Source organism: Benincasa hispida, unplaced genomic scaffold, assembly GCF_027475165.1.
Source record: "Benincasa hispida cultivar pf3 unplaced genomic scaffold, pf3_genome.v1.1 HicScf780, whole genome shotgun sequence".
Lineage (NCBI taxonomy): Eukaryota > Viridiplantae > Streptophyta > Magnoliopsida > Cucurbitales > Cucurbitaceae > Benincasa > Benincasa hispida.
This window is the reverse complement of record NW_028326911.1, coordinates 6116-32155: the sequence shown is the minus strand read 5'-3', so window position 1 is coordinate 32155 and position 26040 is coordinate 6116. Positions and strand designations below refer to the sequence as shown.

At 34.1% G+C, this 26040-nt stretch overlaps 1 long non-coding RNA gene and 1 pseudogene across 2 annotated transcripts; both read right to left on the bottom strand.

Moving 5' to 3' along the window:
- Positions 1-4544: 4544 nt before the first annotated feature.
- LOC150029944 (uncharacterized) lies at positions 4545-5550 on the bottom strand. Its single transcript, XR_016527243.1, has 2 exons — positions 5294-5550; positions 4545-5206 (listed from the first exon to the last, which is right to left on the bottom strand). It is a non-coding gene; the product is annotated as an uncharacterized LOC150029944 (long non-coding RNA).
- A 10161-nt stretch (positions 5551-15711) lies between these two features.
- LOC150029943 (protein RADIALIS-like 6 pseudogene) lies at positions 15712-22128 on the bottom strand (annotated as a pseudogene). The gene is made up of 2 exons (XR_016527242.1): positions 21841-22128; positions 15712-15952 (listed from the first exon to the last, which is right to left on the bottom strand). The product of XR_016527242.1 is annotated as a protein RADIALIS-like 6 pseudogene (transcript).
- Positions 22129-26040: the final 3912 nt, after the last annotated feature.

Here is a 26040-nt window from a genome sequence, read left to right as displayed (position 1 = left end):
GACACCCCCGCTCCACGTCTCCACATGAATGGTTAGGATCTACCATCTGTAGTAGTTTACAATAGTTGCAAACCTTTACAAAGCAAGCCGTATCCGTATTGTCACTAGGATCAGGTATCCCACCTTAATCCTTATACTACAAACCTATTTAGGTTATCACTTAAGGCATGATCCACTTGTATATCACATATACATTCTTAAGTTCACATAGGATAACCAAGGAGCTTTATTTTTTAGATATGAGTAAATGCCAGAATTAAATAACACTTATTTTATTCATTGAACAATGTGTATCTTTACAAAACAACGAGACTCTGGGAGAATTAGGACATCAATCCCAACAGTGGAAACAATTACACTAAGATATTTAGTTGGCTTGACTGTGTACAAAAGTCTAGATATACATCTTATGGATATAGTCACAATATATTTTACGGATATCTTGATAATGATATTTATATGAGAATCCCAGAAGGATTTAAGGTACCTGAAACATATACATCAAATTCCCGGGAATGGTATTCAATAAAGTTACAGAGATCACTATATAGATTGAAATAATCAGGACGGATTTGGTACAATCGCCTGAGTGGATATTTATTGAAAGAAGGATATCAAAATAATCCAATATGTCTGTGTTTATAAAAAAAAATCACAATTAGAATTTAATATTATAACTATATATGTTGATGACTTGTATATAATTGGAACTCCTAATAAGCTTTCAAAAACAATAGAATATCTTAAGAAAAAAATTTGAGATGAAAAATCTCGGAAAAAGAAAATTTTGCCTTGGTTTGCAAGTTGAGCATTTAGCAGATGAAATATATATTCATTAGTCAACTTATAGTCTTATACAAGAAAAATTTTAAAAAGATTTTATTTGGACACAGCATATCCATTAAATATTCCAATGGAAATCCGTTCATTGGATATAAAGAAAGATATATTTCAACCTCGAGAAGATAATGAAGAACTTCTTGGTCTTGAAGTACCATATCTTAGTTCAATTGGTGCACTTATATATCTTGCTAATAATACAAGACCAGATATTGCATTTTCAGTAAATTTATTAGGTAGATATAATTCTTCTACTACAAAAGATATTGTAAAGGAATTAAGCATATACCCCGTTATCTCCGAGGAACAATCGATATGGGTTTGTTTTATTCAAATAAATCAAATTTTGATACAGTTGGCTATGCAGATTCTGGATATTTATCTGTTCCACATAAAGCTAGATCTCAAACAGGTTATCTGTTCACATGTGGAGGAATCGCTATATCATGACGATCGATGAAACAGACTATAACAATTACTTCCTCAAATCATGTTGAAATTCTTGTAATTCACGAGGCTAGTCGAGAATGTGTATGGCTAGGGTCAATGACTCAGCACATTCGTAACACGTGTGGCTTGTCTTCTAACAAAAATCTTCCAACAATATTATACAAAGACAACCGGGCTTGCATAGCCCAAATCAAAGGAGGATATATTAAAGGAGATAAAACAAAACATATTTCACCGAAGCTTTCTACACTCATGATCTTTAAGAAAATGGCGACATCACTGTACAACAAATTTGTTCGAAGGATAATATGGCAAACTCATTTACAAAGGCATTACCAACAGTAACTTTTGAAAAATTAGTGCACATCATTGGAATGCGGTGACTCAGAGATCTTAAGTGATGTTTTCATGAGGGGAGTAAATATATTGTATTCTTTTAGGAGTATATATTATATGAAATATGTATTTTTTTTCCTTCACTAGGATTTTTTCTCATTGAGTTTTTCCTAGTAAGGTTTTAACAAGTCATATTTCATATATATATGAGCATCTAAGGGGTAGTATTATGAATATTATAATAATAAATAGATGCACATTGCTTAGTGTCCCAAAAACCATATGTCACTCTTCATGTTGTCCATGTGCCTTGTAATTATTCATGCTTGGTGTCTACGTAAGTCTACATCCTACTTGTCACTTTGCCTATAAATAGCGGCATTTGGTGGATCTTAAAATGACACGCACGTTGGGCAAATTCCATACAAATTGGAGAAAATGGAGAAATTTAAGAATTTTCTCATTTCTCATTTTCTTATTTTATTTATATATTATGTTTTATTTATTTTATTATTATATTATATTTTATTAACATCCGTGCTTCCATTGTACTCCTCACATTCGCGACATAATTAAGATTTTAAAGTCTTTTTCCTCTAAATTTGCATGACTGAAAATGCAACGCGTAAAGATATAAACGTCTAGATATCACTCAGCTACGCTAAGGGTGGATTTTAAATTACTTAGATTCTATTTGGTAATCATTTGATTTTTGTTTTTGTTCTTAAAAATTAAGCCTATTTCATCCACGTTCCTTACAATGATTTGCATCTTTCTTAACTACAATGGTTGGATTTGTAGCCAAATTTCAAAAACAAAAATAATTTTTTAAAAGCTACTTTTTTTAGTTATCAAAATTTGGCTTGATTTTTTGAACCATCGGTGAAAAGTAGATAACAAATGAAAAAATTTGGAAGTAGAAGTAGTGTCCATAAGCTTAATTTTAAAAATAAAAAAAAAAAACAAAATTGTTATCCGACGGAGCCTTAATATTTGATTTTATTTGATAATATGTAGGGTGAAAGAAACTAACCTATGATCTTATAGTTGATAGAACAAGCTTATCCTTGACTATTTATTTTTAACTTTTTTCTTTTAGAGAATTTTACAAAGTCATATAAGGGGATGTTTGGGGCAAAAAATTGGTTATTAAAGTTCTGGATTATTATGGATGAGTTATAATAGTTTGTGTTTGGGGTACAGATTATTTTAGTTTGAGTTATAATAATATGTGTTTGAGATGTAAACTATTTTAGTTTGAGAAAAAAAAATAGTAAACATTGTATCAAAGAATAAAAAAATGATGAATGTAAAATAATAAAAAATTGTAGCAATTAGTAAATACGATAACAAATGAGAGTTTTGAAAAATTGTTGACTGTAGCTAATTGGGGATTTTGAAATAGTATTTACTGTAGTAAGAAGTGTTAAGATAGTTCTTGCCGCAAATGACCTCTAAATATTGAGTACAATATGTCAAAAATTATAATTTTAAATCATATGTTGATCAAAATTTTATAAAATCAAATTAAAAATGTGGCTATAGACAGAAGAAAGTTATATGTTGGAAAATGATCAGGAAGGAAAAGCAACGCTAAAATGAAATAATGTAAAAATAAGTAATTAAAGCTATTTATCAAAACATTTGGACTCTATTTTTGGAAATTTCCTACCTGTATCTTTTATCATTAATTATATGTGTAAATGATAAAAATCATTTTATGGTAGTTGTAATTATACCCTCAAACTTTAAATTATAAAAATTGAGTCTTCAAATTTACATAATTGTAGAAATTGTAACAATTGTATAAGCTTGAGGGTTCAATTTTCATCATTTAACGTCAAATTTCTACAACTTTTGTAAATTTGAAAATCTAATTTTAGTACGTATTTAAGTTTGAGAGTTCCATTTTTTGAACCGAGAGTTTGAAGGTATAATTGCAACTATTATCATACTTTAGAGGTGGTTTTTACAAATTTTTTTTCCTATTTTTCTATGTATTATCAATATTTCTGCCATTATCTTTTTTGGAAAAAAAAAAGTCATATTATGAACATCAATCCAATTTTTTCAATCCAATTTTTTCAATACAATTTCGATATCATTTTAAAATATAATTTATGAATCAACACGAAATTTGAGAATTGTGGTTATCACCGTTTCCTCTAGTGTCATCGAATATTCAAAACAATCATTTGCCAATAATAGAGTCCCTCAAGTTGGCTTGATTCCATGTCAAGAAGATATATATTAGAAGTGTTATATTTTATAAAGTGATTCCAAATATATTCTCATTTTTTGGCCATGTCTCTTAAAAATTGCAAATGATTTATATATAAGAAAACCTGTGTGACATACCCAATAGCTCTTCCAAAAGGGTCCTACTATTTCTACACTAAATTATCAAATTCATTAAACTAAAGCCTAGACTTATTTTAATGAATTGAATAATTTTGTGTATGCACACTAATTTTAATTATGTTCAGTTCTATATAAATGTAATTTGTTCAATACAGAATTTAGTTCAGGATTTTCTTTGAAATCATATTATTTTTGTACCCTAAATTTATAGTTATGATGCCAAGGGGATGTGCCTATGAAATTTGTAATGAATATGTGAATGGAGGTGTCTATATGAACTTTAGTTATTATGTGAAATGATTCGACAAGTCAAAAATGTGTGATATTCTTTTTTCGAGAGATGTGTACGTTTAAATATGGTGAAGACAAAATAGGAATTATTGAGTAATTATTTTTTAAATTCGGGAGGGTTTAATTATTTTACCCTAATTATTCATTTGATAAGTATGAAAAACAATATCATCCATAATTTATGCTTTTCAAGAACCTAGAAAACCCATTCATTTTTATTTCTAGAATTTGTTATACAATTTTAGAAACAAAAATTTAAGAAAAAATCACCAAATAGACTGTTTTTTTCTCTCAATGTAAGGAAGGCAAACTGAAATTACAAAACTTGTAAGAATAACTACAAAATGCATATTTTTCTGAAAGAAAGGAAATTGAACAATAGAAAGTGCTTGAAGCTAAAGTTGTAAGAAAGGAAGGCACTCGTTCACGGCCACCCTGTAAAACGAAACCAGTAAAGGCTCATTTATATGAGGGCCTGCACTATTAGTGTTGCAGTTGAATTATGATTATTGAGTATCACCTCTAACTGATGTAGTCCTGAAGATAGTCTGTCCTTCTCATCTGCCTCAACATATTCAAACCTATATAAAAAGTTAATAAACTTCAAACTCAGTGAAACCGGCATCTCCGTTTTTAACTTTTTGAGGGCAAGGTGCGTTAGGACGAAGACAGAGAGACAATGAGAATAGGAAAAAATGAGGAAGAAGTCAAGAAAAGGACTTGAGAGACCACTTCAAATGATGGATTTTGTCTTCAATGGCATCCATTGAAGACAAAAACAATGGATTCACGAGTGGATCTCTTTGTATTCCATGTTTCTTTCTTTTCTTATAAATTATAGTTTTGCATAGTTTGCGGGTCTTCCTCAACTCCCATAAGAGCTCGACCTCCCTTTCAAGCTCTGGAACGACAAGCATAGTCCTCCATCCTGCCAAATCAACAAGCAATATACGATAAGTGCTCATAACAGAACACTCACAAGTAAGAAACGTGGGAGAAAATGCGGCTGGCATACCAAGAGCCTTTTTGCTCCGTAATATATCTCCATAGATGTGATCTCCAACATAAAGAACCTTAAAAGAAACAAAAAGAGAAAAGATCCAAAAAGAAATTGAAGAAATTGAGGCGAAGGTTTGGATGCACAGGACATAAACAATGCGACTTATTGTGCCAACTATATCTCCATAGATCTTTCACAAAGACCTAGTATTAATTATGATGATACATATTCTCCAGTGGTAGATGCAATTATACTAAGAAATTTAATTGGTTTGACTATGTATAAAAGTCTGGATATGCATCTATGGATGTAGTCACAACATATTTATATGAATCTCTTAATAATGATATATATATGAGAATTATAGAAGGATATGAGGTACTTGAAACATATACATCAAATTCCCAGAAACGGTATTCAATAAAGTTACAGAGATTACTATATGGATTGAAACAATCAAGACGGATGTGGTATAATCGCTTGATTGGATATTTATTGAAAGAAGGATATCAAGATAATCTAATATGTCTGTGTATTTTTATAAAGAAATCACAATCAGAATTTGCTATTATAACTGTATATGTTGATGACTTGAATATAATTAGAAATTATGAAGTGCTTTCAAAAGCAATAGAATATTTTAAGAAAAAAAATTTACATGAAGATCTCGAAAATACAAAATTTTAACTTGGTTTGCAAATTGAGCAATTAGCAGATGAAATATTTATTCATCGGTCAACTTATAGTCTTATACAGGAAAAGTTTTGAAAAGATTTTATATGGACAAGACACATCCATTAAATATTCCAATGGAAATCCGTTCATTGGATATAAAGAAAGATATATTTGGACATTGAGAAGATAATGAAGAACTTCTTGGTCCTGAAGTATCATATCCTTGTGCAATTGGTGCACTTATGTATCTTGCTAATAATACAACACTAGATATTACATTTTCAGTAAATTTATTAGCTAGATATAGTTCTTCTTCTACAAAAAGACATCGGAACGGAATTAAGCGTATACTCCGTTATCTTCGAGGAACAATCGATATGAGTTTTTTTTATTCAAATAAATCAAATTTTGATCTAGTTGGTTATGCATATTTTGGATATTTATCTGATCCACACAAAGCTAGATCTCAAACAGGTTATCTGTTCACATGTGGAGGAACTGCTATATTATGGCGATCGATGAAACAAACTATAACAGTCACTTCCTTAAATGATGTTGAAATCTTGTAATTCACGAGGCTAGTTGAGAATGTGTATGGCTAAGGTGAATGACTCAACACATTTGTGAAACTTGTGAAACTTGTGGCTTGTCTTCTAATAAAAATATTCCAATAATATTATACAAAGACAACCAAGCTTGGATAGCCCAAATCCAACGAGGATATATTAAAGGAGATAGAACAAATCATATTTCAACGGAGCTTTTCTACACTCATGATCTTGAAGAAAATGGCGACATCACTGTATAACAAATTTGTTTGAAGGATAATCTCGCAGAGTTATTTACAAAGGCATTACCAACCGTAACTTTTGAAAAATTGGTGCACAACATTAGAATGCAGCGACTCAGAGATCTTAAGTGGTGTTTTCATGAGGGGAGTAAATATATTGTATTATTTTATAAGTATATATTATATGAAATAAGTACTATTTTTTTCTTCACTAGCGTTTTTTCCCATTGGGTTTTTCCTAGTAAGGTTTTAACGAGGCATATTTCATATATATATGAGCATCCAATATAGAGTATTGTAAATATAATAATAATAAATAGATGCCTATTGCTTAGTGTCCCAAACACCATGTGTCACCCTCTATGTTGTCCATGTGCCTTGTAATTTTTCATGTTTGTTGTCCATGTAAGTCCACATCCTAGTTGCCACTTTGCCTATAAATAGTGGCATTTGGTGGATCTTAAAATGACATGCACATTGGGCAAATTCCATACAAATTGGAGAAAATGGAGAAATTTAAGAATTTTCTCATTTCTCATTTTATTATTTTATTTTATTTTATTTATTTATACATTATGTTTGTTTATTTTATTATCATATTATATTTATTGAATATTATATTTTATTATCATCTGTGTTCCCATTGTACTCCTCAATTTTCCAACATAATTAAGATTTTAAACTTTTTTTTTCCTCTAGATTTGCATAACTAAAAATGCAATGCATAAAGAGATAAACGTCTAGATATCACTCAACTATGTTAAGAGTGGATTTTAAATTACTTAGATTCTATTTGGTAACTATTTGGTCTTTATTTTTGTTTTTGAAAATTAAGTCTATTTTATTCACATCCCTTACAATGATTTACATCTTTCTTAAGTACAATGGTTGAATTCTTAGCCAAATTTCAAAAACAAAAACAACTTTTTGAAAACTAATTTGTTTAGTTCTCAAAATTTGACTTGATTTTTTGAACCGTTAGTGAAAAGTAGATAACAAATGAAGAAATTTGAAATAGAAGTAGTGTCCATAAGCTTAATTTTCAAAAACAAAAACAAATAAACAAAATGGTTACCAAACGGAACCTTAATATTTGATTTTATTTGATAATATGTGGAGTGAGAGAAACTAACCTATGATCTTATTGTGGATAGAACAAGCTTATCCTTGACTATTTATTTTTAACTTTTTTTTAGAGAATTTTACAAAGTCATATAAGGGGATGTTTGGGGCGAAAAGTTCGTCACTAAAATTCTGGATTATTATAGGTGGGTTATAATAGTTTGTGTTTGTGGTATAGATTATTTTAGTTTGAGCTATAATAATATGTATTTGAGACGTAAACTATTATAGTTTGAGAAGGAAATAATAAATACTGTAGTAAAGAATAAAAAAAATTATAAATGTAAAATAGTAAAAATTGTATCAAATAGTAAATAATGTAGCCAATGAGAGTTTTGAAATAGTATTGATTATACCTAATTGGGGGTTTTAAAATAGTATTTATTGTAGTAAGAAGTGGTTATTATAGTCTTAAGATAATTCTTGCCCCAAACACCTCCTAAATGTTGATTGCAATATGTCAAAAATTATAGTTTTAAATCATATGTTGATGTAATTTCTATAAAATCAAATAAAAAAATGTGGCAATAGACAGAAGAAAGTTATATACTGGACAATGACCAGGAAAGAAAAGAAACACTAAAATGAAATAATATAAAAATAAGTGATTAAAGCTATTTATCGAAACTTTTGACCTCTATTTTTGGCAATTTCCTACCCATATCTTTTATCATTTATTATATCGGATAAATAGTAAAAATCATCTTGTAAATAGGGTGGTGGTTGTAATTATACCCTCAAACTAAATTATAAAAATTGAGTCTTCAAACTTACATAATTGTAGTAGGTGAAACAATTGTATAAGTTTGAGGGTTCAACTTTTATCATTTAACGTCAAATTTCTACATCTTTTGTAAGTTTGAAAATCTATTTTAGTAGGTATTTAAGTTTGAGAGCTCCATTTTCTAAACTTAAAGTTTGAGGGTATAATTGCAACTACTATCATACTTTAGAGGTGGTTTTTACAATTTTTTTCTATTTTTCTATGTATTATCAATATTTCTACCATTATCTTTTTTGAAAAGAAAAAGTCATATTATGAACATCAATTCAAAATTTTTCATATAATTTCGATATCATTTTAAAATATAATCTATGAATCAACACAAAATTTTAGAATTGTGGTTATCATCATTTCCTCTAGCGTCATACAATATTCAAAACAATCATTTGCCAACAATAGAGTCCCTCAAGTTGGCTTGATCCCATATCAAAAAGATATATATTAAAAATGTTATATTTTATATAGTGATTCCAAATATATTCTCATTTTTTTTGGCCATGTCTCTTGAAAGTTACAAATGATTTATATATAAGAAAATTTAGAAACAAAAATTATTATTATTATTATTATTATTATGATTTGCATCGGAACTGGTCACATGGTCCATTTCTATACTAAATTATCAAATTCATTAAACTAAAGCTTAGACTTATTTTAATGAATAGAATAACTTTGTGTATGATCACTGTTGAATGGGGAATTTTGGACCAATGACAAGTTGCCGTGTCATTTACTAAATTAATGAAGAAATTCCAAATCATTAAATTTGGGCGCAATTAGGACTTGACATATGTCCTGAATTAAAGTTGAAGACAAATTTCGATGACACCACGTGGTTTTATCATGACCGTTGAATCATATAAGATTAGTTTGGCCCAATTTGATATTATTATTTGGATCAAAGTTTTGCTAAGCCCAAAAATAGGTTGAATTTGACTCAAATGTCAAATCATGACTAAATTCGATTAATTAGGCCTAAAGGCTAGACCTATGGACCAACCAAGCCCAAGTCCAACTAATTGTGCCCGAAGGCCAGGCTCATGGATCAACCAAGCCCAAGTCCAACTAATTGGGCCCAAAGGCCAGGCCAATGGATCAACCAAGCCTAATCCCAGGAAGCTCACCCGAGAACACTATAAATAGAGGAGCTCTCTTCATTTGTAGATGTTAGCAATTCTGCATTCCAGAGAGCTTAGATAAAATTCTCTACAATCAAAATACTTTTTGACTCCTGAAAGTGACAATCAGCAATTCTGAAGTCCAGAGAGCTTAGAGGGAATTCTCTACAATCAGAAGACTTTTTGACTCCTGAAGCTTACCACGCTTGAAGAATGAAGTCCTTTGAAGATACAAGTATTCTAGACCGAAGTCCTTTGAAGATACAAACATTCTGAAGGCTGAAGTCCTTTGAAGATATAAGCATTCTGAACACGCTTGAAAACTGAAGTCCTTTTAAGATACAAGCATTCCGAACATGCTTAAAGACTGAAGTCCTTTGAAGATACAAGTATTCTTTCAAGACTCGAAGCTCAAAAACATCCACACTCTCGCTTCTATACATCAAATATATGCATTCAATCGAGGGAGAATCAGAGGATCAAGCACTAGAGATCGAACCACATCGCATCAAATTAACATCAACATCAACACCAACTTAGGTTCAACTCCACGAAACAAGTTTCTCCGAAAGCCTCGTACGAAACTAATCCCCCAAGAAGATCAATAAGCTCGAAGGTCGATCATCCAAGAAGATTAACAAGCCCAAAGGAAGATCATTCAAGAAAATCAACAAGCCCAAAGGCTGATCGTCCAAGAAGATCATCAAGCCCAAAGGCCGATAATCTAAGAAGATCAATAAGCCCAAAAACTGATCGTCCAAGAAGATGATTAAGCCCAAAGGTCGATCCTCCAAGAAGATTAACAAGCCCAAAGGTCAATAGTTTAAGAAGATCAACAACCCAAAGGCCGATCATCCAAGAAGATCATCAAGCTCAAAGACCAATCATCTAAGAAGATCAACAAGCCCAAAGGCCGATTGTCCAAGAAGATCAACAAGCCCAAGAGTCGATCGTCCAAGAAGATGACCAAGCCCAAAGGCCAATCATCCAAGAAGATCAACAGGACAAAGACCGATCATTCAAGAAGATCAACAAGCCCAAAGGCTAATCGTCCAAGAAGATCATCAAGCCCAAAGGCCAATCCTCCAAGAAGATCATCAAGCCCAATGGGCGATTATCTAAGAAGATTAACAAGCCCAAAGGCTGATCGTCCAAGAAGATCATTAAACCCAAAGGCCGATCGTCCAAGAAGATAAACAAACCCAAAAGAGACCAACTAGTCAAGCAGTTCGTCTATACCTTGAAAGGAAATGCTTTCGATTAGTATACTGATTTAGAGCCATAAGTGATTGATAGTTGGGAACAGCTAGAAAGGGAGTTTCTGAACTGCTTCTATAGTACAAGGTGCACTGATAGCATGATGGAGCTGATGAACACTAAACAGTGGAAGGGAGAGACAGTCATCGATTATATCAACCGATGGAGAGCTTTGAGTCTGGATTGCAAAGATAGACTCACCAAATTATCTGTAGTGTAGATGTGCACTCAAGGCATGCACTGGGAGCTTCTCTACATCCTACAAGGGATCATACGTTTGAGGAGTTGGCAACAGGTGCTCATGATATGAAGCTGACCATCGCCAATAGGAAAACTAAAGATTTTCTAGTCCTTGAAGGGAGAAAATACAAGAATGAAGCCAAGGGTACTGAAAAGATCGTGGATAGTGCCACAAAAGAATCTATGGTTGCTCATGTGACCCCGCTGAAATTTTCCTCCAAAGGAAAGGAAACAAAATTTGAAAGAAGGCACAATGAGCGTGAGAAGTGTCGTGCAACCCTTAAAAAAAGACAGAATAAGGTTTATCCATTCCCTGACTCTGATGTGGCAGATATGTTGGAGCAACTACTAAAGAAACAACTTATTCAGCTGTCAAAATGCAAGTAGCCGAAACAAATAGGAAAAGTAGATGATCCTAACTACTACAAGTATCGTCAGGTCGTTAGTCACCCAGTTGAAAGGTGATTTGTGCTAAAGGAATGAATTCTGAAGTTGGCTCGTGAAAAGAAGATTGAGTTAGATTTGGATGAAATAGCTCAGACAAATCATGCTACAGTAGTGACGACTTCAAGTGTTCCAACACTGTCTGTGTCTCATGCTCAAAGACAAAGTCTGATCCAGTTTGGAGCCCTCAAGCCTATAGTTGTTCGGCTCTAGGTAGAGGTTCAAACAATAAATTCCAAAAAGAAAGATGAGCACGTTGAAGAAGACAACGAATGATGGATAGTTGTGACTTGTCGAAAAAGAAGACAGCCAAACTCCACCCAAAAAGAGTCGCGTTCCTATCGAAGCTATAGAAGAAGGAACAAGACTCACAAAAAGAAAGGAAAAAAGATGACATGGAAGCCTAAGCCTGCTAAGAAAGAAGACAAAGACTTCCCTCAATTCCGACGGCTGGCAACTTTAGTAGAATTTTTCCCAAGAAGCTTTCCTAATAATTATCCAGTGAAAATATCAGAAGTTATTGCATGTCACACTGTCGGCATAGTGGAAGTCGACAACAATTATATAACTGCCGAAGAAGTCAACAACTCAGAAGAAATGAAGCAAAGAACTTCTGTCTTTGATCGTATTAAGCCTTCAAGTGCTCGATCTTCAGTCTTTCAAAGATCGAGTATGGCCATGGTAGGAGAAGAAGACCAATGCCCAACGACTACTTCTACTCGAACTTCAGCCTTCAAAAGGCTAAGTATATCCACATCAAAGAAAGATCGACCTTTAGCATCTACTTTTGATCGTCTCAAGACAACAAGCGATCAACATAAAGGAAGTATGAAATTCTTGAAAGTGATGTCATTACATGAAGATAAAAACGATGAAAAGATTCACAGTCTTGTCCCTTCACGCATGAAGAGGAAATTTTCTGTTGACATAAGTACAGAAGGTTCCTTGATAGTGAAGCCAAAACTCATCATATTGACGAATCCTACAAATGAAGAGGATGATCAAAACCATGAAGAAATAAGAACTTCTAAAGTTTAAATGAAGAAGCTCCTCATTGCAAGATCCTGAACTGCATGATGCTCCTGGCCCGCATGAGCTTAAAATGTGAACGCCCCCCTCCCCCCCCCCAAAAAAAATCTTTGTACAAACTACATTATGACTTGATCCCTATCATTATAAAGGGTACGTTGGTAACTTAGAGAAATTTAAGTTCAATCAAGCATTAAAAAAAAAAACATTCTTTTTTAACTACATTTTGACTTAATCCTTATCATTGTGAAGGGTATGTAAATAGCTTGAAAGAAACTTTGAGTTCAGTCCAGTTAAAAAAAACTTGAACTACGTTATGATTTGATCATTTTCTTTAAGGGTACAAAGGTAACTTAAAGAAATTTAAGTTTAGTCCATCAGAAAGGGCACCACAACCACCTAAGTATGATACTACAAGATTGATGTTGATCATCCCCGTTAAAGAATGACACTCAAGATTGAATATGTCCATCCCTATTGGGGGCAACACAATGGATTGAAGATCTTCATCCCTCGTAAGGAGCTAGCATAGTAAATAAAAGGCACACACTTGAAATGCGCTTCGCTTCCTCTTCAAAATCAAACTTGGATGCTCCTCCATCTTCAAGTTTAGAGCTTCGTCCATGCTCTTCAATCTTTAAGTTCAGAGGCTTCATCGATGCTCCTTCTCTTCAAGTTCAGAGGTTTCATCGATGCTTCATCTTCATGCTCAAGTCTAGAGGCTTTGCAATGCCATCTTCATGCTTAAAGTCGCGAAGTCGAGCTCAATGTGAAGATTCATCGATGCTTCGTCAAACTCAAGTGTGGAGGATTCGTCGATGCTTTAAAATCAAATGTAGAGGATTCGCCGATTCTTCAAGCTCAAGTGCAAAGGATTCATCGATGCTTCACCTAACTAAAATACAGAGGATATGACGATGCTTTGTCAAACTCAAATGCGAAGGTCTCGTCGAGGCTTCTCTATCTTCAAGTTCAGAGGCTCCATTAATTCTGCTCCATCTTCAAGTTCAAGTTCGGCGTACATGGCCCCACTTCCATCTTCAAGTTCAAGATTGGAGTGCATGGTTATGCTTCCATCTTCAAGTTTAAGATTGGTGTTCATGGCTCCATTTCCATCTTCAAGTTCAATGTCCGTATGCATGGCTCCGTTCCATCTTCAAGTTTAAGGTCGGTGTGCATGGCTTCGTTTCATCTTAAAGTTCAAGGTCAGTGTACATGGCTCCGCTTCATCTTCAAGTTCATGGTCGATGTACATGGCTTGGTTCCATCTTCAATGTTTTCGTCTACAAAATCATGAAGTGACTTCGCTTCATCTCCAAAGTCTGGTGTGGTTCGCTTCATCTTCAAAGTCGTGGCGTGGCTTCACTTCATCTCCAAACTGATGGCACGACTTCGCTTCATCTCCAAAATCATGATGCAACTTCGCTTCATCTCCAAAGTCTGGTGTGGTTTGCTTCATCTCCAAAGTCGTGGCATGGTTTCGCTTCATCTCCAAACTGATGGCGTGACTTCGCTTCACCTCAAAAGTTGTGGTCCGTTTTTGTTTCCTCTCCAAAATGTTGGCGCGGCTTCACTTCATCTCCAAATTCATGGCGTGGCTTCGTTTCATCTCCAAACTGATGGCACGGTTTCACTTCATCTCCAAATTGATGGCACGACTTCACTCCATCCCCAAAGTCATAGTGCAGCTTCGCTTCATCCCCAAAATGTTGGTGCGGCTTCACTTTATCTCTAAAGTCTGGCATGACTCGCTTCATCTCCAAAGTCTGGCATGGCCTGCTCCATCTACCAAGTCTGACATGGCTTGATTCATCTCCCAAGTCTAGCGTGACTCACTTAATCTTCCAAGTCTGGTGTGACATCTCTGATCGACTAACTGCACCGATCGAGGGTCTCGTTTTCCTTTTCTTGGATCCCTGCCAACTGTTTCCCCTGAAATGGCTTCCACCTGTCTGTGTTGCCACTGGCAATCGGAATCCTCTGTCTCTAGGTCTTACCATGGCCTCACTGCCTCTCAACAATTTTTCAACATCGACCAGACTCCGCTCGACTCGTATTTCTGTTTCTACTAACTGATTAAAATCTAGCCAATTAACCGTAGACGTCAATGGAGTTCTGATTTCCTTCCTCAGACCTTGTTCGAATCTCCTACATCTATCTCTTTCCTCCGCAATAATTGGTAGAGCATACTGGGATAATTATGTAAACTTCTGCTCATATTTTGCCACCGAAATCGTCTTCTGTGTCAATCTGAGGAACTCATCCCTCTTCGCATCCCGGAACGAACTGGGGTAATACTTTTCATTAAAGGCCTTCATGAACTCAGGCCATAACATTACATCTGTTCTAGCTCGTCTGGTGAACATCACTTTCCACCATTTCTCTGCTTCTTTCTGCAGCAGAAAGGCGGCTAATCCCACTTTCCCGTCCTCCAGACAATTCATAACATTGAAACATTTTTTAATTACATCCAGCCATAATTCAGCTTTGGCTGGATCAGTTGTACCTTCAACCTCTCAATACCATATTTTTTTTCTGGGTCGGCTCGTGCAGAGCCCACACTGGCTGCTAATCTCTGCACTATTCTTTCAAAAACTACTTCTTCTAACCGAGAATCTGCCCTTGCTTGGGGAGCACTAGACTTTCCCTCAGACACCTACGGGCCCCTCTTAGTAGGTTCAGTATCCCTGCCACCTGTCTGCCTTCTTGGTCTGCCATGTTGCCTCGGTATTTCACCTAATACAATGTACACATGTTAGGGACTTACACTTCAGGACTTAGACACATGCCTGAACTTCCCCTCTCATTCCCAAAATCTTATGCTCTGATACCAACTTGTCACACCCCTTCCCTAATTACTCTTTATTTCGGAAGAGAATATGACCATGGTAGCTACTAGGCCTTACTGCCCGCTACCACCACCATGTCTTTAGATCCAAATACCATCCTGTTGCAAATACTAATAATATACATATACAGCAACCTCCCATAGAAATTTTACGAAACATTATAAACATACACATACAGCCATGACATTACTTCTCAAGAAACAAAAATGAAACATCCTAGAAAGCCCAATCCTTCCTTAAGAAGCCCTAGTCCCTTTTAACAAAACATGTGTACAATATCAAATTATCAACCTAAGTTCTCTTAATAAGCCGAGTCCTTGGGTGGCAAGCAGCAGCAAGATCAACTTTGAGGAAACTGACCGCTACCTGAGAAAAGAGAATACAAAGAAATTTGGTGAGCTAACAACCCAGTAAGTGACTATACAATCATAACAATACAAGCATAGCAATACTATGAACATGTACACATACAAACGAGTGTATTCCACAAATGTCCCTAGATATAGCTTTAAAGCTATTATCTGTACATCATCAACGTTATTATTCCCTAATTGAGAACGAGCCTGAACGCTCTAGCTCCCAATGTTTACAACCAGCCATGAGACCCTCACCATGGTCCTCACTCATAACTGCCTACGTGCACGTGGCCACGCTAAATATCCTAATGCTTTGATACCTCTGCTCAGATACCTTCTCAGACATGTCCTTCAGTATCGAACTTCTATGATACCTTCTCATAATCCTTCGGTATCAAATTGGCCAGATACCTTCTCAAAAGTCCTTCGGTATCAAATTGGCTAGGTACCTTCTCAAGTGTCCTTTGGTACCTAATTAGTTGGGATACCTTCTCAAACATGTCCTTCAGTATCGAGCTTCCATGATATCTTCTCATAAGTCATTCGGTATTAAATTGTCCAGATACCTTCTCAAAAATCCTTCGGTATCGAATTGGCCAAGTACCTTTTCAAGTGTCCTTCGATACCCAATACATATTTTGTAACAATAAATTAAATCTCATAGCCTAGTATTACACAAGAGCTATTCCATTGCCACTCATTTACACAAGAATTCATTCTTCTGTAACCTTCCTTAAGAAAGTGTATATCATAAAGATAATATGGCTTTTGTAAGGGTTTCCCAACATACCTTGGCCGAACTGCACATATACAAGCCGGGGGACATGCATTAAGTTATTCTCTCACAATTGGATGCTTGAGGAAATGTAAATACATCATTAATGCCACTGTGCTTTACTTGGTCAGACATGCTTGAATATTAAAAACTTGGAGTCTGCTTAGTCAATTACAGTTTGTTAAGCTCCTACTGGTTTATACGTTTTCCTCAGCTCCTCTTGGCCTGAAAAGATATCATTCTTGATTATAATTACTTAGAAATCCTAGCTTATCTCAACAATTTATTTATTAAAACATTTCCATCCACACAGCCAGCTTCACAAGCAAGATTCCCCCCCCAAGTGATGCTAGCGAGATCCCCCCACCAGGGACACTAAAGAGATCCTAACAAACGACACTAGCGAGATCCTCACAAGCGATACTAGCAAGATCCTCACAAGCGACACTGGAGAGATCCTTACAAACGACATTAGCAAGATCCTCACAAGCGATACTAGCGAGATCCTCACAAGCGACACTGGAGAGATCCTCACAAACGACACTAGCGAGATCCTCACAAGCGATACTAGTGAGATCCTCACAAGCGACACTAACGATACCCTCTAGAGAGATACCAAACTTTTCTTTGTGAAATTCTTAGCGATACTCACCTCAGTTTCTAGCGAGATTCCCCCGAAAGCGACATCCTTCTTACAAAATCTCACTATAAACCTCCATGTTGAACTGCTTATGCACCAATTCCCTGATACAACTCATAATCCTGAGCCCTTTTTAAGAAACTTCCTTCTACCAACTTATTTAGATTTCGGTTAGCTTTCTTACCTTAAAATTTCAGCTCAAACTTCCTGGTGATTTGGCTTGGAACTTCCAAACTTCACCACTGGTCCGGATTACTCCTTGGTTCTGCCTTCTTTGCAAATTCTCCTCCTTTGTTCTTCACCTCTTGCAATCATTCTCCAACAGAATCACCTCGAAAACCAGGTTCTCCCAGCTCTCAAATGGCACTAAATTCACTAAATTCCCTTTTCTCAATTGTCAAAACCATGCCTTTGAAGATTCTCTTCCCTTTTAATCTTTCTGCCGCTTCCTGAAATCAAGGAATGAATTGCCACATCACCCTATCTCAATGCCTTCAGCCAGACAATGATTAATTTTCTCCATTAAGGGCATTTCCTTCCCTTTCTTCTAAATTCCCATAAACAACACCTTACATTCTTTTAATAATAATAATACAAAGAATATATATATATATATATATATATATATATATATATCATATAGTATCCCGTTTTGGCTAAATACACTTATCTAAGGAACTAAATTCGGGTTTTACAAAGAGCGCCAACTCAAACCTACCACTTTGGGGATTCGTCTGATTTAGAAGTTGTTAAATCAGGTTCACAAGATAGAGTTCACTCCTTCCCCGAAGCACGGGTAAATAAATAGATTGCTCTCTTAAGGGCTGATCCCGAGGCTTGAACAATATGGCACCACACACCTTCTCATAGCCCGAGAGGTGTTCACACATAGTAGGACTATGTTTTATTGTTCATTTGAGGGATTAGTGGTACTTAAAGAGTAAGATATAACAATAGGAGCAAAATGGTAAATTGGCCTGCTGTAATTACGAACATCTGTGAAGGGTCATCGTACTGATGATTGGTTATATCCAATGGACATAGAAATATATCTATGGTAAGAAGAGTTCAACTGTCGTTAGTGAAATGCCTGACAGTTAACGGATGGTGGATATCGTGGCTAAAGAGTTTAATCAGCTATTCACATACCATTGGAGCTTCGAGCCATAGGTTCATAAGGTCCCCTTGGTCGCTTGGATGCAAATTGAGAGTCAATTTTTAGGTCAATTTGAAATGTTCAAATTGACAAGAGGGAGTTTGATTATATATGATATAATTAAACTAGTTGATTATATATGATATAATTAACTTTATGTATGAGATACATTAATTTGGAGGAAATTGGATATACATATGATTTATATCTAGTGGAGGAAAAATACTATGATTGATATATGATATTAATTCATAAGTTATGAATATGATGTAATGATATTCATTATCTATTAATTGGACGGTTAAAGGGATAATAGGACGCGTCTCTTCTATTTTCATAACGGATGAGTAAGTTGAAAAATCACTTTAAGACGTTTAAATAGCTTACGATGTGTTAAGCATGGTATGCGTGGACATTATGTTGAAGAGTGTCATCGCTTAGAAAAACTTATGCCTATACAATAGTGCTTGAACGATCGCTTACCTATACGATAATGCTAAGCGACCGATTGACGATTACATCCATGCGTGCTATTTACTAAATGATCGTTTACCTTTTCCTAAGCAATTATTTAGCGCTCGATATTTATTAAACGATCATATAAACGATCGCTTAGTTTTTCGTACATGATCATTTAGACAATCGCTTACGTTTTCCTACACGATCGTAACTTCACCTAAACGATCAAGCATTTTATCTATACAATAGACGAGCCTATCTCCCACTTGCTTGATCGATGTGTATGATCTCCCTTCCTCCTTCCCACTACCAAATTCGAACAAAGTCCACCCTTTGGATTCTCACTCCAAGAATATTGAGAACTCTGAGTGGTGGTGCCATCCCCGTTTTCTTCTGTTCGTGTGAAGACTTTTCGAGGTAGACAATTGGATTTTGCTGAGCAATAGCTTACCGTCTTAGGAAAAGAGAGATTTGCTGTGAAGACTAAGTCTTCAACTGGTATGATCTCTCGATCTTTTATTTATTGCTCTTTTGATCATGTCAATAACTTAGCATTATGAATGCATATTAGTATGTTTAAATGTCTATGTGGAAATTATGTCACAATGAATTGGAAAGATCCGTTTCCGCTCGTAGGTACTCTTGAATAAGAGTTCCTTCACATACAATACTAAGAAAACTAATGAAGCGTTGATGATCTTCTTGTAGACACAAGGTTCATCAACGTTCTGGTCAAAGCCATACGACTTGATCGCAGTATCAAACCAAATGTTCCAAGATCTAGGCGCCTGTTTCAGCCCATAAATGGACCGATTCAGCTTGCAAATGTTTTGCTCTAAACCTTGGGCTATGAATCCCTTGGATTGTACGATGTAAATGGTCTCCTCAAGATTGCCATTCAGAAAGGCTGTCTTGACGTCCATTTACTAGATCTCATAATTATAATAAGCTGCAATGGACAGGAGGATACGGATTGACTTTAACATGGCAACATGCGAGAAATTCTTCTCATAGTCGACTCCCTCTACCTGGGTATAACCTTTTGCCACAAGTCGAGCCTTGAAGGTTTGCAGCTTCCCATCAGCACCTCGTTTGCACTTGTAGATCCATTTACAACCTATAGGTCTTACCCCATCAGGTTGATGTACAAGATCCCATACTGAGTTGAAATACATGGACTCCATCTCGAGATCCATGACTTTGACCCATTAATCCCAGTCAACATCCTCCATTTCCTTCTGATAAGACAATAGATCCTCAACGTCGCCATCTATTACCATAACAAGGATTTCCGTGAAACCCAGATAGAGAACGGGCGGGTTCGTAACCTTCCCACTGTATTAAGGTTCCCTCAACTCTTGAGGTGGAACCGACCTACTAGATGAACTATTATCAACAACTCTTGCTGATAAAGCAGGTCCTTCAACAACTCTTGTTGAAGTTTCAGTAGTTTCATTGGACAGCTCACGCAACATGACTTTGTTACGTAGATTATGCTCCCTAATATGATCCTCCTCTAGGAAAGTAGTATTCGTGGAAACAAACACCCTATTTTCCGACGGATCATAAAAATAACCCCCTCGTGTACCTTTGAGGTAACCTATAAAGAGGCATTACCTCGACTGTGATTCCAACTTTTTGGGATTCGCCTCAAACACATGTGCAGGGAAACCCCAAATGTGGAAGTGACATAAACTAGCTTTATGCCCATTCCACAACTTCAGAGGTGTTCTCGCAACACTCTTGGAACGAACACAGTTGAATATGTATACTGCAGTTTCCACTGTGAAATCCCAAAACGAGTCGGGTAAGGAAGTGTAACTCATCATCAAACGAACCATGTCCAACAAGGTTCTATTTCTCCTCTCCGCTATACCATTTTACTGAAGTGTACCCGACGCTGAGAATTAGGAAACGATTCCATGTTCTATCAAATAGTCCTAGAATGACGAGTCCATAAACTCTCCACCTCGATCCGATCGAAGTGTTTCAAAGATTCAGACTTCTGTTGCATAAGATAAACATACCCATACCTAGAGTAATCATCAGTAAAACTGATAAAATACTCATAGCCACCTCGGGCTCACACATTCATAGGGCCACAAAGGTTAGAATATACTAACTCAAGAGGTTCTTTGGCTCGATAACCTTTTCCAGTAAAAGGTCTTTTAGTCATCTTACCCTCTAGGCAAGATTCGCACACCGGTAAAGAATTTTCTTCTAACTCAATTAGAAGTCCATTCTTCATCAATTTCTCAATCCTATTGAGATTGATGTGCCTTAATCGAAGGTGCTAAAGTTGGACTTTTTTTTTTGTTGGATTTGATTTATTGTTTTAATGAAGGTATTTTGAGTTGAGAAATTTTGGAGAAAAATTATATTTTGTTTAAAAGTTATGATGTCACAACTCAATCCAACTCACAAACTTGGCTAAGGATAATTCCCTTCACATAATACTTCAATGGCAGTCACTACTTTTAATTGATAGTGACATATATTTTAATAAATGATTAATAACTATAAAATAAATTAAAATACATTTTTCTCATCTATTGTAACACCCTATAATTTTATATATAATAGCTCCAAATAAGATAATCTTAACTTACTTTTTTTAGGTTTTATATTTGGTTCATATTCAAAGTGGATCTTTAAAAAAAAATTGAGCTATTAAAAATACAACACATCAGAAAGTCACTGTAAGAGTTGTTGCTTAAATTATTTTATTATTATAATGGTTAGTCTTTGTAATGATTTTTTAGCTTAGGATATTACGATCCTTCTCATCCCAATCTAATTTTAAACGAAAAGAAAATCGAGAATCACATAAAAATAATAAAGGGTTTAAAGAGAAGAAAAAGAGATTACCTTTACTCTTCATCAAGAAAGTTGTTGTAGGAATAGTGTTTAGAGTAATTTGGCAAAGGAACTCTCCCGGCCTCAATATTGTGAACATCCTCCACCAACATCTCGTAGTGCGTCTTCACTTCCTCCGCCGTCTTCCCGCCGATGGCACTCGCCAGCTTTTCCCACCGGTCCCGCGAGTCCTTGTCGTACACCGTCAGAGCATTTTCAAACATCTTGTTTTGCTTTGAACTCCAACTTGAAGATGCAGATGAAGAAGATGATGCAGATGAAGCCATTCTTAATAATGTTATATGTATCTTAGTTCTCGTATTGCTTCTCTATTTATAGGCACAACAAAAGCAATATTAATTTTTTATTTTAAAAAATAAATAAATTATGGGTTTTTTTTTTTTTTTTTTTAAATGTGACATAAAGTTATTCTTCAAAATACACCTTTCTTCCACTCTCTTATTCCTGGCCAAGTTGCTTCTTGGTCAAAATTAATGGTCATCCACCAATTTTTTTTTAAATCGTTTTTATTATTATGATTTAAATAAAAGGTGGAATCAATATTAACTCCATTAATTTGATAAATCTTCATTTTATTACTATTTGGTTTTGAAAAAATTAAGCGGATAAGTTCACGACCTCCCACATTTTTGTTTGGTTATCTTTTACACTCATTTGATGATCATTTATACTCCGTTTAATAATCATTTGATTTTTTGATTTTTAGTTTTAAAAATTAATCTTATTTTATCTATATTTTTTACAATGATTTACACCTTTTTTAAGTACAATGGTTGAATTCTTAGCTAAATTCGGAAAACAAAAACAAGTTTTTGAAAGCTACTTTTTTTAGTTACCAAAATTTGACTTGATTTTTAAACCATTGGTGAAAAGTAAATAGCAAATAAAGAAATTTGGAGGTGGAAGTAGTGTCTATAGGCTTAGTTTTCAAAAACAAAAACAAATGACAAAATGATTACTAAACGGGACATTAGTTTTTTGTTTTTGTTTTTGAAAAATTAAGCTTACAATGATTTGCATTTTTCTTGGATACAATAGTTGAATTCTTAACTAAATTACAAAAACAAAAACAACTTTTTGAAAGCTATTTTTTTTAGTGGCTTAGTTTCTTAAACCATTGGTGAAATGTAGATAAAAAAAATGGAAATAGTATCTATAGAAAAAAAATAAATAAAAAAATAAAATTGTTACCAAACGGGGCCTAGGTTTTTGTTTTTTGTTTTTGAAAATTAAGCCTAAAGACACTACTTCCACCTCCAAATTTTTTTATTTATTATCTACTTTTACTGATCATTTAAAAAATCAAGCAAAATTTTGAAAACAAAAAAGTAGTTTTTAAAATCTTGTTTTTGTTTTTGTTTTTGGAATTTGACTGAGAATTCAACCATTATAATTAATAAAGATATAAATTATTGTAAAAAAAATAGAAGGAAAATAGGCGTATTTTCAAAACCAAAAAATAAAAAACGAAATGGTTACCAAGTGAGAACTTCGTTTTTGAGATGTTTTCAAAATTCAAACGACGTCTTAATTTTTAAACAAAAAATTTAAAAACTTATATTTTTTTCTTTAAATTTGACTAGAGATCCAAATATTTTCTTGTAAAAGATGAAAATTCATTAGGAAGAAAAGGTAAGAAAAACAAGCACAATCTCAAAAAATTAAGGACTAAGAATCAAATCAAACGAGTTCTAATTTTTTTTTTCGAAATAGTTGTGATTAATTAAAATACATCACGGACGAACTTGTCAATATATATACACACACAGAGCGAAAAGCTTGTCACTATATTTGATGGAATGATTTTTTTTCATATATATATCTATGTAAATGAGGCCATAAAAAATAAATTTTATAATTAGTAATACTTAATCTAAATATGATATATATTTGTGTCACGGTTACATGAATTTCTGGATCCATTATTGAATGTAAGTACAAAGCTAATGGAATTTCAAAGATTATCATGTGCTAAATTTTGTATTGATCAAATTTAGGTACAAAACTTAATATCACTAGAATTAGTGAGTATAGATAGATGAATTATCAAAAAATGTGTAGATGATAGAAATTGTAACGTTTAACAAATTCTAGGGTCTAATTCAATGGATATGAATCCTATGTCATTAACTAAATCAAATAAATTTGAAGATTCCCTCGGAGATGTCAAGCTTAACCAACGCAAAACAAAGATTGGAGGTCATATGCGCTTGATTTTGAGGGTCAGTTATAAAAGCATCATTATTTGATCTGAAACTCCAAAGTTGGATGTAATCTCCACTTTCAAGTGAATTGTGCCGGACTAAAGAATTCCACTCAGATACCAAGCAATAGGTATCGTGGTTCCCAACCTTCCATATTTTCAACCCAATATGTCTATTTCTTAGCAGAGGATCAATTATCAACACCATCATTCCATTCTTGTTTTTATGTTTTTTTTTGTTATGTTTGCTTAACATCTTTTTCTCATCTTCTGTAGCAAAGTCATTCATGAGTTTTCCGAATGGAATCAATAATCGACCATGGTTCTTATTCATATCAGTGTCTTGCAATTTCTTTTGAGTCACAATTTGGATGTCGAAGCCACCCAATTCAGCAATTCGCTCTTGCAATGCCGTCGACATCTCAATCGTCTTCGAAAACACTATTTCTTTTTGCCTCTTCATCTGTGGATTATGATCAGATTCAGAAGTATTTTTCCTCCTCTTCCTGCTCATTTCATTCGATGTCATACTATTCCCACAGCTTTTAATCTTAGAGTTTTCAATGATCGATCGATTAGGAGAGAACAATGAGATCAAATCTAAAGTCTTGAAGACATCACTATCTGATTCCATTCTTGCACTGTCAAATCAAATACGAAAAACCAATGAAATACGAAAATTGAACTAGAGTTGTATTATATAGCCATCTTTCAAAGTCCAAATAGAATTGGGTATTCGTTGCTCTTAATCCTAAACACTTCAAAAAATATATATATAATCTAATTAGAACTCCAATTCGGAATTGGAAACGCAACATTATAATCTCAATGTTTTTAAATCTTTTGTTTCCTTCAGATGGCGGGAATTTAAATAGATAGAAATTTGGTAATTTCGAAATTAAGCAAACCTTTATGTGTAAAAAAAATAAATAAAATTTCTTAGCTCGAAAATTTACCTAACCAATGAGATAAACACCGGAAATCATGATATAGACTTTCTCATTCGGATTTTAATATTTGAAGTCAAGAAAAGGTTTTCTTAGTCAGAGTCCATTAATTATTACCAAATATGGAAAAATTGAAGCCATGATACTTGAAATAAAATGAATGAGTTTTTTTTTTTTCTTGCAAAAATAAATAATATTTTTAGTTATTTAAAAAAAAAATTCATATATATATATTTTTTATTTTCTTGTAAGATTGAATTGGACCAATTTAGATTTACTTGAGACAAAAAGTGTTCTTCAAAAAACTCATTTTTATTTAAACAAAAATTGTTGAAAATAAACGATTTTTTTTATAAAAATATTGTTATTTTAATATATATTGACAAAAAAATGGTAGGATTGAAAATATTTTTAAAAATGGTGTTTGTTGAAACTATTGACAAAATTAGGATAGTGAAATCGTGTACGGGGTACATGATTTCCATGTGGAAAACTCGTCTATGGGGTCGTGTCTAATCTAGTCAGCACCATGTCGGCTGACTGGTTGACCGGTCACAGGAAAACTCGTGGACTGGGTCCTTGATTTATTTTTATTTTTTTAAAAAAAAATAGATTGGCTAATTATTATTTTTTTAATTGGAGATGTACAACAATGTTAAGACTTTAGGAACGGGTCCACAATTACATAAAATGAATTCATTACATAAAAATTACAATTACATAAAAAGTACAATTACATAAAATGAAACAATTACATAAAAAGTATAAGTTCATAAAAGATACAATTACATAAAAAATATAAGTACATAAAATATACAATTACATAAAAAATACAAGTAAAAAAAAATATACACCTAATGACCCGAAGACGAAGCATCTAATGTACGTTGTGGACAAATACGTCAGTTATGTCCTTCTCTCTTGCAAATTGTACATCGCCCTTTTTGGCTTGCCTCTCTCCAATCCATTTCATTATGAATGCGCGTACTTTTTGGCCGACCCTGTTCTCTTAATAAGTCCGCATTTGGACGAACTTCTGTA